The sequence below is a fragment of the Schistocerca americana genome, chromosome 3 (assembly GCF_021461395.2).
Source record: "Schistocerca americana isolate TAMUIC-IGC-003095 chromosome 3, iqSchAmer2.1, whole genome shotgun sequence".
Classification (NCBI taxonomy): Eukaryota; Metazoa; Arthropoda; class Insecta; order Orthoptera; family Acrididae; genus Schistocerca; species Schistocerca americana.
This window is the reverse complement of record NC_060121.1, coordinates 211,123,420-211,139,208: the sequence shown is the minus strand read 5'-3', so window position 1 is coordinate 211,139,208 and position 15,789 is coordinate 211,123,420.

Below are 15,789 nucleotides of genomic sequence, written 5' to 3'. Positions count from 1 at the left end.
GGTCATCGGTCTCATCGGATTAGGGAAGGATCGGGAAGGAAGTCGGCCGTGCCCTTTCAGAGGAACCATCCCGGCATTTGCCTGGAGTGATTTAGGGAAATCACGGAAAACCCAAATCAGGATGGCCGGACGCGGGATTGAACCGTCGTCCTCCCGAATTTTTAGGTACCTAGCCAATCCTGAACTGCTGAAAAAATGTGTACATGGGAAAACACAGAATACAAACTAGAGCTACAATCACCTTATATGGATGCGTTGTCCAAAAACAGTATTTCTGTCCCCAGTTATTGTGAAGTGATGCCTGTTTAGCGTTCAGCAGTGGAAATGTAGGTAGGATTAAGTGCCTGCAGAGACTAGGCTTCCATTCAGGTGCATTGACACTGAAGATACTGAAAAGCATCGATGAAGCGCGACAGGACAAAGCTCAGGCAGCAGAAGAAAAAATGCAAAATTTGGCTAGGCAAAGGAGGCAGGGAAGAGATTACTCCAGGAAGGTAACGAACAGAATAAAGATTATGGATATGGACAGCATAGTCACTAAAGGTATAGCAATTTTGTCGAAAATTCAAATAAAAATTGAAAATGCGACTTTCTCTAAACTGACTTTTTGTAGCTATAATGTACCTTTTCTCAGGAACTACAAAAGCTAACATCATGAAATTTGGCATAGTTATTAAGAATAACTCACTAGATAATCCTGCGCAGCACTTTTCCCTTCTCCCTTCTCTGAGAAAGGTTCTCCTTTGAAATTTGAGAAAAATAGAGCAGTCTCGGATGACGCAAAACTGAAAAATTAATTTCAAAGCAACTGTGGCTTTAAACAAAAATCTGCTGCATAAGTTTTATCAGCGTCTTATGCAGATGCAAACTGTGAAATTCCAGTTTTAGTGCTTGATTAATTTCCGAGAAAAGGTACATTATAGAAACAATGATAATTAAAAATTTAAATCTCAATAAAATGTACGTCGATGCTCATTTTCAATCAAAAATTGCACAGAATATCAAGAATTATGTCGTACATAATAGTCTCAAGTTTTACTATTGTAACTGTAATGTGTTTGGAAATATATATGTTTAAGTACAAGAATGCATTTTCCCCAACGTCTGTCCTTAAGGATCCCAAAATTAGTTGCCGTCTGAACAACTGGGATATATGAGGGGTAGCAGATCATACACTAAGACTAGGAAACGGCTAAACTTGATTATTTAATGCTATAGTTTGAAAGCCTACCACGACTTTGCACTGTAATCTGTAAGTTCATGACAGACTATAATCCCGGTTTTCAATGCCCTAGAACATTCCTTTTAATGTGAAATCTGATTCATAAGTGACAAAAGCAACCTGACTATCTTTGTTTTAGATTTCAGAATGACAATGCAATTTCTCATATGGAAACGGAATAATTAAAGGGGTCTATAATTGTGTGGATCTGTCTTATGGCCTTTCTTAAAAACGGGAATGCTTTTTCCCAGTCGTTAGGTACCTTTCGTTGCTCAAGCGATCTACGATAAATTACTGCTAGAAGGGGAGCAAGGTCTTTCACATGATCTTTATATAATCTTATAGGTATCTCATCTGGTCCTGGCGCCTTTACATTACTAACCGATTGTAGCTGCTTTTCAATTCCGCGATCGGTTATCTCAATATCTGCTATTTCGACGTTCTCACGAAGATTGAAAGGAGGGACAGTGTTACGATCTTCCGCGGTGAAAAAACTTTGGAAGACCGAATTCAGTATTTCAGCCTTCTCTGTGTTATCTTCCGTTTCGGTGCCGGTGTGGTCGCTGAGAGAATGAATAGATGATTTTGACCCACCTACTGATTTTACACACGACGAAAGTCTCCAAAGGTTTTATTCAAGTCGGTTGCCAACATCTTACTTTCAAAATCATTCAACGCTTCTCTCATTGCTTTTAGTTTCGTTCGAAAGAAATGATACTCTAGGAGGTGGATAAGTGACTAACGTTAAACAGACAAGTGTTTATCGATGCGCCCATGAGTACATGACATGCAAGGTGTGAAACAGCAGATAAGTTTCAACTTTCATGAAGATCCAGTCATGCACAGAGAGACCATACAATCTCAAAAACACAGAAATAACTTTACCAGAAAGAAGAAATACTGGTGTTAGACCAGTTATGGACCTTAGCGCCAAATAAAGCAATAGCAGCGCTAACTGTTCAGCTGTGAAATCTCTGAAAAACGTAGCCACTATCGCACCGTCCTATAACACAGGTCGAATGGCATCGCGAGCCGAACGGTGCGTCTATGTGGACTCTGAGGGAATCCCCAGAATTGGAGACGAAGTCTTAGGAACAGAACCATGAATTACCCCACGGCATGATGGTCATAAAACAGGAATCACCAAAGATGTAAATACGACTATTGTTTTTCGCTAGCAGGTTCAAAAATGGGTCAAATGGCTCTGAGCACTATGGGACTTAACTACTGTGGTCATCAGTCCCCTAGAACTTAGAACTACTTAAACCTAACTAACCTAAGGATATCACACACATCCATGCCCGAGGCAGGATTCGGACCTGCGACCGTAGCAGTCGCGCGGTTCCGGACTGCGCGCCTAGAACCGCTAGACCACCGCGGCCGGCCGCTAGCAGGTGAACTGTGATAAATGAAGGAGGGAACTCTAGCAGAGAAGTCAACTCGACTGCCATAGTTCTTTATTACACTTTTTTCAAAAAAATAAATAAGTAAATAAATAAATAAATGGTGCCCTCTACCTCCCATTCTGTCCCGTATGTCACTTACATTTTAGCTTCCTTCGGATAGCTTCATCCCTATAACCATTGGTGAACATTTCTCACTGCACAGAGTGTTTTCATTTGCGTTGTAAATCATTATAACAAATAAATTCTTCTCAATGAAACTGTGTCTTCCTTGCAATGTATTTATATGCGTGGATAAAAAAGAAATAAGTGAATAAATAATAAAATTTAACGAAAATGTTCTTGCTTAAAGAAATGGAAGGGTGTCTTTCACTTTGTGTTTATTCATGATTAGAAGTAAACTTAAATATGAAAAACTATGTTCTTTCTGGCCAAGTCTGTGCCGTTACCGTCGTGTTAAACGTATTTTACTCAAAAAGATTACATTTTGATGAAATAAACTTCTCTTGCATGCAAAAAAAGATTCTTAATTTCCGGTAAACTGTCTTGGCGGATAACTTGTTGGAATACTTCTTGTACTATAAATTAACTGTATTAGCAAATGCGAATATGCATAGCTATCAACTGCAGAATGGAATTATGACAGTGAGAATTTATGCCGGAGCGGGATTCGAACCTGTATTTCCCGTTATCAAAAGCGGTCGTCTTAACATTTGGTTCTCCAAGCACGATGCACGGCCAGCCCCCAAACTTCAACTTGTCGCCGACAATGCGTCTATAACCTGTACTCGTGCATCCATTATGTATATTCCCGTACAGGCGAGACATTTAAATTAAAATTGTTTTGCTCGGTGTCGACGTATAGATATGATACTACAGTACTTGTGTTATTCTGAATGACCATGCAAAATTCCTTTTGACATGAGGACATTTCCCAAGGTGACTGCAGACGTCATGAAATACGTGAAATATATTCACAGTTGCAAATACAGACGGCCATCAGCTGTATAACGAATCTACATATACATCTACATCATACTCCTCAAGCCACCTAAGGGTGGGTGGCAGAGGGTGCTTTTTGTATCACTAACTAAGCCCTCCAACACTATTCCAGCCGCGAGTAGTGCCGACTAAACGATCCCATGGCGAAACCTACCGCTCTTCGTCAGATATTCTCTATCTCTTCTATCAGTCCTATCTGGTAGGTGTCCGTGATAGATGGACAATACTCAAGAATCGGTCGAACAGACGCCTCATAAGCCGCTTCCTTCGTGGATGAGTTACATTTCCTTAAAATTCTTCCTATGAATCTGAGTCTGTTAAGTGCTTTTCCCACTAATTATTGAATGTGGCCTTCTACTTAACTGTCTCTGGATAGTTAATTCCACATTACGGCATATACTGTTCCCAGACGTTTGTCATCAATAGTGTAGCTATACAGAAGTGAGTTTCTTATCCTATACATCCGCAATATGTTACATACACTCATGCTCATAAATTAAGGATAATTGCAGAATGTGGTGCCACACAACGTGGCACTACACAAAACTGGCGCTAATAGAATAGGCACATAGGGAACACACACGGCACAGATCTGTATGTCCACGGTATTGGTGATAAGTCGAGAAAACCGTCCAGAAACACATGTGATACAAAACGCCACTGTTTCCTGTACGTGTACCCCGACATCAATATGTGATATGATCACCATGCACACGTACACAGGCCCCACAACGGGTTGGCATACTCTGGATCAGGCGTTCGAGCAGCTGCTGGGATATAGCCTCCCATTCTTGCACCAGATCCTGTCGGAGCTCCTGAAGTGTCGTAGGGGTTTGAAGACGTGCAGCCATACGTCGACCGAGAGCATCCCAGACGTGCTCGATGGGGTTTAGGTCTGGAGAACAGGATGGCCACTGCATTCGCCTGATATCTTCTGTTTCAATGTACCCCTCCACCTCGGTGGGGCCGTGGGTTAACATTCATCAGGAGGAAGGTGGGACCCACTGCACCCCTGAAAAAGCGGTCATACTGGTTCAAAATGATGTCCCAATACACTTTACCTGTTACACTTCCTCTGTCAAGGACATTCAGGGGTGTACGTGCACCAATTATAATCCCACCCCACACCATCAAACCACGAACTCCATACAAGCCCCTATCAAGGACAGTAAGGGGTTAATATCTGGTTCCTGGTTGACGCCAGATGAAAACCAGGCGAGAATCACGGTTCAGACTATACCTGGACTCGTCCGAAAACATAACCTGGGACCACTGTTCCAATGACCATGTACTTTGTTCTTGACACCAGGCGTTACGGGCTCTCCTGTGATCAGGGGTCAGTGGAATGCACCTTGCAGGTCTCCGGGCGAAATGTCTGTTCAGTCGTCTGTAGACTGTGTGTCTGGAGACAACTGTTTCAGTGGCTGCGGTAAGGTCTCGGGCAAGACTACCTGAAGTACTCCGTGGCAGTCTGCGGTCACTGATGGTGAGATATCGTTCCTCTTGTGGTGTTGTACACTGTGGACATCCCGTACTGTAGCGCCTGGACACGTTTCCTGTCTGCTGGAATCGTTGCCGTGATCTTGAGATCGCACTTTGTGGCACACGGAGGGCCCGTGCTACGACCTGCTGTGTTTGACCAGCCTCCAGTCGCCCTAGTATTCTACCCCTCATAACGTCATCAATATGTGTTTTTTGAGCCATTTTCAAGCACAGTCAGCATTAGCACTTCTGAAAACACTTACTCGCTGCACTGTACTGTGACATGCACCAATACACCTCTGTGTATGTGGACTGGTTCCACTGTGCGACGACCGCAGGTCAAATGCACCGCATGGTCGTACCCCGACGTGATTTAAACCCGCAAACCGTCCACCATGTATCAGCCCACCATGTATCAGTATTATCCTTAGTTTATGAGCATGAGTGTATATTTCCATTCATTCATTCATAAGTCTCTGAAGATCATTCTCCAAATCGTTACTATCTTCTGGAATGACGCAATGAAAACTTGTGCCGGCCTGGGACTCGAAACCGTATATCCCGCTTATCAAAGCGGCGGCCTTATTTGGCTACCATGCACGATTCACGGACAGATCAAAACTTCCATATGCCCTAAAACATGAGTCTACAACCTGTACTCATACATGCCTTGTGTATGTTCCCGTACAGGCGAGACGTTTCACTTGAAAGTCGCTTGCCCGGCGTCGGCGGTTAAATACGATATGTCAGTGTCTGTGTTATTCTGAATTACGATACAAACTTCCTTTGCACATTACTGCAAAAAAAAAAGTATCAGAAAGACAGAGAGAGTTAAATGTTGGATTAAAAGGCAGATGATGGAGGAGAGGGTTATGGTAAAAAATTTTACTTGGTTAGAATCCTACCAAAACCTAGGTTACCAGGCATGGGATAACTGATGCACGCAGATGGGAAGAGGAACCCACTGTGCATGAAAATCGCATTCGCTGTGTGTGGTCCAAGAAGAACTCCTGAGACCGAAAATGGCGGCGGCGCGCTGGCCAGGGCTCTTCTCGCATGCGAGCTCGCAGACTTAGCGACGGCCGTGCCTCGCTTTTCCGCATTCAGGAGTCTCGATCCATACAAACATGAGGCGGTGTGAGCGGTCAGCTCTGGCGAGATGCGGTAAAGAATTCAGAAAAGCGGCGCTGTTCTTGTCACTCAAGGCAGTCCGCAAGTCGACTCAGTGTCTCGCCGACTTTAACGCAGCCTGCTCCTGGTGGTCGCCACACGGGCAGGCCGTTAGCCAGTGCCGATCCCTCCACGCCTTCTCCCGGTACGGTCCATCATTATTTAGGGAGGAAAGAGCATGAAGGTTCAGTGTATACCAAAGTCGGCAACATGCCCTTGCTGCTTCTATTATTTAGTGGAACTTCAGACTGGTGGTTGGGAGCATTAAGCGAATACGACCTTTGGGGAAAAAAAGATGGAAAACAGCCGTGTACCGTAGCTACAAGTACCATTATTAACAGGTTGACTCCATTCAAAGGCTTTGGAAAGGCATAAAAAAAGAACCTCACTGCTTGCCCACGAATACTCTAACATTTATCTTGCTTATCGGCTTTCATTACCTCTACTTGCAGTGTTAGTTCATTTTTATACCTATAATGCCACCACATGAAAACGATATCGACGATAACAGCATAATAAATTAAAACATCTCGCAATGATTTTAGTACCACGGGTGTTTATTTTGTAGCGTATTGACCTTTTCCTAAGTATATACTTATATGGATATCCATATAAGTATATAGTTCTGGCAATACCGGCCATGACCTTCTTCTTCTGTGCCGATGCACACATATTCCCCGAAATCTTACGGGACTTGGTAACAATGTCTTCCACGAGTAATGAGTGTGTTGGGGTGGGACACTGCGAATGTAGTGTGTGGACATACATGGAGAGAATGTGGGTCTCGCGGGAGGAGTGCGCGCGTGTTCGGTCAGAGAGCTGGTTGGCCTCTGTACTAAAAAAAACTGAATGGAAGTATCAACAAACGAACTTGAACGGATGTCATGTGACGTCCGCAACGACCAAACACAACGATCAACAACGAACAAAATGAAAAAAAAGTTGGGTAGAACGTCTGCCATGTGAGCAGGAGATCTCGGGTTCGGGTCCCGGGCGGGGCACACATTTTCGCCTGTCCCCGTTGCTATATATAAATGCCCGTCAGCAGCTGAAGATATTAATATATGATTCTAATTTCTGCCTAAGCAGTCGCAACGTGGTATCGATAAAATCATTTTGTCATTTTCGTGACTAAGAGTTCAATTTAAAGTAATATTCGTGTAGCAACACTTGTGCGTATGTGTCATTTACGTCCAAACCGACTATAAACGTAATCTTTCATTTATCTTTGGATTACAATATAAAATTATCATTCCGTCAAACATTATTTCAGTGTTGTTTATATCCATCTGAATCCAGGTTATCGATATACAAAAATGTAAATTATAAGTCAATTTCTTAAAAGGAATAATGTTCTATACACTTGCTTCGAATATCTGAATTGTATAAACATATCTATATAGTACGCCATCTTTGCATTAGGTGTTTGCGCGAGTCAGTTGTGAGATTTAGTATGTGAATAGAAAAAAAAAATGTAAAAAATGCAAATAAATTACTGTGTCAGATTAACAAGGGAGAAATTAATTACAGGACAACAAAAGGTACTAGTTCCATTTACGAACTACATGAAGTTCAGTAAAAGAATGTCTCGGACCATCATGATGACTACAATAAACTTTCGTGTGGGGATCAATACGTCAAAATATTGTACCTCCATTTTGCTTAATAAACTTTATAATACAAGCTGTACTTCGACTGCACATCTGGATGCTGCATAAAATCCATTAGCGTGCAACGAGGTAAACTGTCAACCTCCATTCAATCCGACGGTGTGTTACATTTTAGCAGAGATCGGCATACAGCAGTGTCGGTAACATGTCCTCACTGCGTCTGTTCTTTAATGAAACTGTGGAGTGGTGGCCCCAAGCACAAAGTGAAGATAATTTTGGAAAATATCATGGGAGCCCATGATCTTACGTTTCCAGGTCTGGAGGGCCTGGAGGACCTGCATTGAAAGGGAAAAACGTTTATCGCTTGTGTATTCAACCATAAAAAGTTGTAATTGATTAAAATATTTAAAGCGCTAACTCGTGTAAAGCAATCTGACTTTTGCAGATGTTTTATACACGGGAGTTTGATTCGGTAGCCGGCAGTTGTGACCGAGTGGTCCTAGGCGCTTCAGTCCGGAACCGCGCTGCTGCCACGATCCCAGATTCGAATCCTGCCTCGGTCATGGATGTGTGTGATATCCTTAGGTTAGTTAGGTTTAAGTAGTTCTAATTCTAGGGGACTGATGACCTCAGATGTTAAGTACCATAGCGCTTCGCATTGACCGAACATTGCTGGAAGGCGGCGGCTTCGCCTGTGGAGAGATACTGTCGCCACCATTCCAGCTAGGACTTTAGTGTCATCAGCCAGACCGTTGAATAAACGAACCTGTTTGGGGAACTGTTGCTAGCCCATGCTGTAGACTGTGGTGGAAACATTTGGTAACAGATGTTTGTTTCGTACTTAACACTGCATCGTGGCTCCGTCGACGCTACTCGATATTGATGTCATTACTCCGATCTGGCGTTGTAAGCTAAGGGTGCTACCTTGTGTATTGATACTAAGTGTGGAAAACGTGAATTAAACTAAATATCTGTTACCTATTCGCCACGATAATGAGCAGGGTAACTGACTTGCTGTGTGTGCAACGGGGGCTTTCTGTTATACAATTTTTTTAGATTACCTGCCTTGTCTCACGTTTACCAGTGATTTTAATGCGTTTGATATTTTCTCAGGAACCAACTGTTTAGCTTGCCTATAACTTGCTTGCCTATAACTAGCTTGCCTCACACATTACTAGTTCAAATAGCTCTGAGCGCTATGGGACTTAATATCTGAGGTCATCAGTCCCCTAGAACTTAGAACTACTTAAACCTAACTAACCTAAGGACATCACACACATCCATGCCCGAGGCAGGATTCGAACCTGCTACCGTAGCAGTCGCGCGGTTCCAGACTGAAGCGTCTAGAACCGCTCGGTCATCACGGCCGGCCACATTACTAGTATCTTCCATTTTGTGGAAATAGTGTTTATTCAGTTTATTTTGCTATTGCGTTCAGTATTTGTTTTATTTTACACACTGGCGTTTAATTTAATAGTGTTTAATTCTGTCTTTATGTGCACTCATGTTTTATAATTAGAAACTTACTGTACAGTCACCGAATAGATTTTGTAACACATCCGTGAAAAAGAGATCTATGTTGCTGTTTTTTGAAGTAGTCTTCCGTCTGTTTACTATTTTTCAGTTTTTTCTGTTCCCATGATGATCGCTGGGACCTGCCAGCTCCGTCTGCGTATCCGAGCGACTGCTGCCGTTGTTCCACTGCATCTGAGATTAAGGGTTAGTTTCGCTAAAACTTCTCAAAGATTCAGTTTGTATTTGGTTAGTTTTGAAAGGAGTTGTTAAACCTTTGAGTAAATCTTCGAAACATCTCCTAAAAGCGTACTTTAGTATAAGCTCCTAGTGCAGTTGCTCAGAATAACTTACGTATCCGCTTGTACTGTACCTACCAGTAACATTACAGGTTCTAAATTGCTGATGAAGCATGCACAATGGCCTTATGCCAATTTGGCAGTCGCTAAGTTCGTCAGTCCATTTTTTTAATTTGTTTCGATGGACCAAACCGCAAAACTTAATTTTTTTTATCTGTAACAATTAAAGAACTTGAGTTTGTTGTTTAGGACACTTGTACTTGGACCTCAAGCCGTTTTATTTGGTCGTTTTTATATAACCGCTTGTTTACTACTTGTGCTGCAGTTTTTAACTTAATTTTTTCGTGCTGATATTTCGGAACATTTTGTCAACACCTGAAGAGATGTATTACAGTGAACATTTGTGATAAAGCCGCAAAGTGGGCGCAATGGTTGAAATTTTTGCATTGTTTACATGTTGTAAGTTCTGTGTCATTCGGTGCACCATGTGGCACTCAAAATTGCAAAACTTGGGAAGATGGTTGATTAGTTTGCATTGTAGACACCATGTAAATTCTACACCACTTGATTCACAATATTTGCTCCAAGCGGCACTCAAACCTGAAAAACTTGGCAAGATGGTTGAAAAGTTCTCATTGTACACATTCTGTAAACACTATGTCTTTTGGTTCACAACATTTTTTCCAAGCGGCGTTCAAAGTCCTCAAAAAATCTGATCGCAACAATATTTCCCCCAAGCTTAAGTAGCGTAATTTCTCCATGTAGTTCGTTCAGGAAGCTCTCCTTTTTCGGTCCGCAGCTCGTGGTCGTGCGGTAGCGTTCTCGCTTCCCACGCCCAGGTTCCCGGGTTCGATTCCCAGCGGGGTCAGGGATTTTCTCTGCCTCGTGATGACTGGGTGTTGTGTGCTGTCCTTAGGTTAGCCAGGTTTAAGTAGTTCTAAGTTCTAGGGGTCTGATGACCATAGATGTTACGTCCCATAGTGCTCAGAGCCATTTGATTCATCTCCTTTTTTGAACGTACGCGAGTGTAGTCTATTGAATGCGCATGACTGACAGAGTACACACACGCACGCACACACACACACACACACACACACACACTCGCACACAAACCACACGCTCATTCACTTTTTAATTTTGCCTGCAACAGTGGCTAACGTTGTCTGCGAAACAAATGAAAAATACTTCCAATTCTCCCGTTCCGATCGATGTTTTCGGGATGTTTCCCTTGGCCATCGGGCGAGACAAAGCGGTCAGCCCTTTCGGGCTTTCACGCGTCTTCAATTGACGTAATACTTCCATACCTTCATCGCCACAACGTTTTCGTCGACCGCATTTTCAATGCTGCAGCTGCCTCGTGCAACATAAACTAGTCGCTTAGCTAGTGTGTTTCCAGGGTTTTATATTTACATTTAGTTAATAGTCAGGTGCTACAAAGTAATACTTGTAGCGCATGTTACTGATGGGATATTGGTCTCACTGCAGATAGAGCACACTTTCCTTCGCCGCGGCACTGGGAGGGGTTGAGTGGCGGGACCAATGTCCCGGTCGCCGTTTACGCCCAGGAAATATTGCCGGTACCCTTTTGATAGCAGGCTGAGAGGATCTGCGGCCAGCCTGGAGGGATTGGGACGAGTAAAAGTTCCGACCGCCATCTGGGTTTGAACCCAGGACCTCGAAAGCCGCTCTATAAAGCTGTACCCGCCAGATGAGCCCAACCATCTTCACTATCCATTAAATATAAATATACAAGCGGTAAGGATGGTAGCTAAACGAATTGTTGTTTTGCTAAGAGGAGGTGCAGTGCTGAAACATTGTACTAACGAGGACGCAAAGGTACGACGACAGTTGAAGATTCTTGAAAGCCAGAAACGCATATGGGCATAAATAGAGCTATATAGGAAGTGAACTATATCAACTGCAGATGACGGGTAATCTGGTAGATTATGTAGTATGATATGCCACTTGTGGAATTTGATACTGGTTACTATTTCATTACCTTTTTTTTTTCGAATCACTGCAGTCTTACCACCTGGTGATGAGCCTGCAGTACTTGGAAAAGCAGTCAATTTTATCGGGTGTCGTATCAAATTTAAAAGCGACTATTTCTACAAGGAGTGCAAAATTCACGCTCTTGGACGTCTTATCTACTTGCGGTACAAAGTAATGTTGCGTACCGTGGATGTTTTCGGTAGAACATAGACGTTAAAGGGGTTCAATTTGGATACACACTAGGTACCTATACGACAATTACATTCAATCAATATTGCTTAGGCGTGCTGTCCAGGTAGTTTAACGCTAGACTTTTCCTCCAGAATGCTCGAGTTAGAATTTTCGTTTCCGGGTTTAGGTTTAAACCTATTTTTTATTTTCTAATTTTTATCAGCGCAGATGTGATGTAGTAGACTGTTTCTGAAACTATCCGTATCAATCAAGTATGGTTTTTTTTTTTTTTTTTTTTTTTTTTCACATTTTGGACAATCCATTTTTTGGCCAACCACGTTAGACATCTTCATAATCAGTTACAATTGAATTACCTGTCCTAGTAAAGAAATAACTACAAAACTAATGAATGTTACATGGCATCATCAACACTCCATCTTCAAATGTTGAAAGTTGGTGGCCCACCTACAAATTCGCTTAAAAGTCTGTCTCCAATTTTACTGGTCTTGCGCATCTCGGAGTAGCTCGCGCCATGTTTGGTATATCTTCTTCTTGATGTGGTCTGCGGTCTTCCCTTCGACTCTGCCTTGGATGATCATTTTCTCCACGTTATCTTCCTGTCGTCGAAGAATGTGAACAGAGAATTGTATGATTCGCTGAAAATAAATACTGCGGGAGCTCTTTCCTACCCAGAGATCTTAAAGGATAGATTTGTTGGTTCGTTTATCGATCCATGGTATACTAAGCACCCTCTAATATGTCTTCATCTCAAAAGCATCAATTCTTTTGCGGTCCCCTTCAGTTATTGTCGTCCATGTTTCAGCGCCGTAAAGGAAAGCAGAAACACCGGAGATTTCAGACTCTCGGTTTAATATGTCCGATTAGGGCTTGGTCATTCAAATCACTGTCAGCTTCGATGCGGTATCACTACCCAGAACAAGTCTATGTCGTATTTTCTGTGTTGAGCCGCCTTCTTTCTGAAACACTGATCCCAGCTAGACAATGTGATCACCTTTGATATTCTGATAGTAGATCAGTTGCTGATAGTGACTCACCTCTGTCAGTTGTCATGATATTGGTCTTTTTCTTATTAATTGACAATCCAAGTCTCTCTCTTTCTCTCTTAACGCTACCCAACAGTTTCCTCATTTCCACGTGATATTCTGCTCACAGGTGTGGCGTCATCGGGATATTTTAAATTACTGATTCTTCTCCCTCCAATTCGAACCCCACGAGTGCAGCCATGAACACTTTTTCTCATACCATATTCTCCACAGATGTTAAGTCGAACCTGTGATAGAATGCTTCCCTGTCTACATCCTTTACATGATTCAAAAGGACTTGAAATAGAACAAGAAACCAGTCCAAGTAGAAAATATTTTATTTTTCATTCTATGACTAGTTTTGGGTCGAGACCCATTTTCAAATCATCATAACAAAACCGAAAATGACATTTCCGAATATGTCAAAAATGTGCAATGTACATTTACAGTGCAGATACTTGAAATAGTTTTATCCAGTCTGATTATTGTCTTAGCACCAGAGTTGAGATTTCTGACAAGGGTAATAAGATGGTCGAGGAACGCTCATTTGTGCTAGCACGCAACACAGTTCTCTCTATCGAACACAGTCGATAGCCTCCAGTTGTTTTGATCATTTCAGCAGTAACGAGATCAGGTCCGGTCGCTTTGTTATTTTTCAATGTAAGTAGAGCTTTTCCGACTTGTTTAAGATTTTAGTTGCCTTCTCTACCGGAATGTTTGCACTATGAAGTTTTCCATATTTATTCATGTACGACTTGTTGCAGTATGTTCTCCACCGATCAGCAGCTAGTTCTATTATGGCCAAAGGTGTGCCATCTTCGTCTTCTGTCTCTCATGTTTTTGGTGTGAAGGATCTTGTTAGTTTCTTTATTTTGTTCAACACGTACATGGTCTGATTGCAGTCCCGGAATTTCTCAGTTCTCTCACTTGTTTCATTGATGTAATTATTTTTTCTCTTCGGCAGCTTCTCTGCATTCATTCTGATAATTTGCAGTACTTCCGAGTTCTCGATAATCCTTTCATCATCAATACTTGTCTGTCATCAATGATTTGTGTGGTTTCGTTCGTAAGCCATTGAGCTGTATACATACTTTATTCACTAGGAGCGGCAATATTTTTTGCTTTGGTGGAAGGGCTCTGTGGCCAACGGCCTTGCCACAGTGGTAACAATGGTTCCCGTCAGATCACCAAAGTTAAGCGCTGTCGGGCTGGGCTAGCAGTTGGACGCGTGACCATCCGTTCTGCCGAGCGCTGTTGGTAAGCGGGGTGCCCTCAGCCCTTGTGAGGCAAACTGAGGAGCTACTTGACTGAGAAGTAGCGGCTCCGGTCTCGTAAACTGCCATACGGCCGGGAGAGCGGTATGCTGACCACATGCCCCTCCATAACCGCATCCAGTGACGCCAATAGGCTGAGGATGACACGGCGGCCGGTCGTCAGTACCCTTGGGCCTTCATGGCCTGTTCGGGAGGAGGTTTCTTTTTCTTGTTTTTTGGAAGGGCTCTGTAACTGAAGAAAGAGGAAGCAATTCTGACAACGATCTAGAAAGCATTACTTGAGGGAATTAGTGCGTGAAAGAGAACGGGGCTAACTTCTAAAGGCCAAATACAAGTTTAAAAGTGGAATTATAGAAACGATAGAACTCTCATTTCTGTGTTTGTATTAAGTAACTGAAATAATTGCTCGTATTTTGTATAACTGCCACATAACAACTATGAAGCCAGAAACCAGATCTTGCCATCTACAATCAGATAATGCAAACATACACACTACACCCGGAATCGAACTCTAGTATTCTGATGCAAAACTATACCCATTGCACTAATTTTTTTTAGTGTTAGTATTAAATGACTGCATATGTTCTGTATAAGACCTACTGTGACTGCTGTATTATAAATAAGAAGCCGGATATTACACCACGGAAGTTAATATTAGGAAAAAGTAAATAAAATATTACGCTAACAGCGAGAATCGAACTCGAGTAATATAACGAAACACCCTGCTAACTGATGAACATAGCTGCAGAGTAGTAAATGAAGATACTTGTCGTACAGGTGATTTCAGTGTTGCCACATTGTATTTGTTGAGTTTTGTGCTGTAGCGAAAGTATGCACACGGCGAGATTCTGTTAGTTATTTTTCTTATTATTAGTCTGCAAGAAGTCGCCTCGGCACCCGAGCGCGCGGATTTCGGCTCGCCGTGTATAAGCTACATAAACAATCTATGTAAGAAAGAGGTCATTGTGTTTATTGACGTAAGACTGCAGGAGCAAATTCTAAATTTCGTTTCATTTTCAGTCGTCTGGTTCTCAAGTCAGACGTTTCTCCGAGCACTTATTCCCCAAAAAGGGAATTATACATGCATTTATCTTTCCTGAAGGATAAAAGAAGAGAGTTTTTCACAAGATGAGAGAGACAGAAATGAGACGAAAAAGAAAAGGATCTTGTGTTGCTAATTCCAGCCGTAGCGCATTCCGAAATAAAGAGGCGAGGCGAGCAGCGACGGCGGGAAGAGTGCAGCTGACGCCCGCCGTCCTTTGGCGGCAGAACCGCCTCGCGTTTCCTCGCTTTCAGGTACGAGTCGGGAAGCGAGCCGGCGCGTATACACGAACGGCATATTGAAAACGCCGGCCCGCGCGGCTGCCGGAACCGCTGGCACTCGCGGACCTCTCCAATAAGCCGCTGTTCCGAAAAGGGGCCGGTGACGTCACACGGTCTGCACCGGCGGCAGGTAATCGGATTGGCGCCGCACGGAGCCGCTCGCCGGAGAGACGCGTCCCTCCTCATTGGCTGCTGACACGAAACGCCGGTGTCGCCGGCTCTGGACGCTGTGTTCCGCATTTCCCTACTCGCGGCACGGCCGACATCGCTCAATTGACGCCCGTTC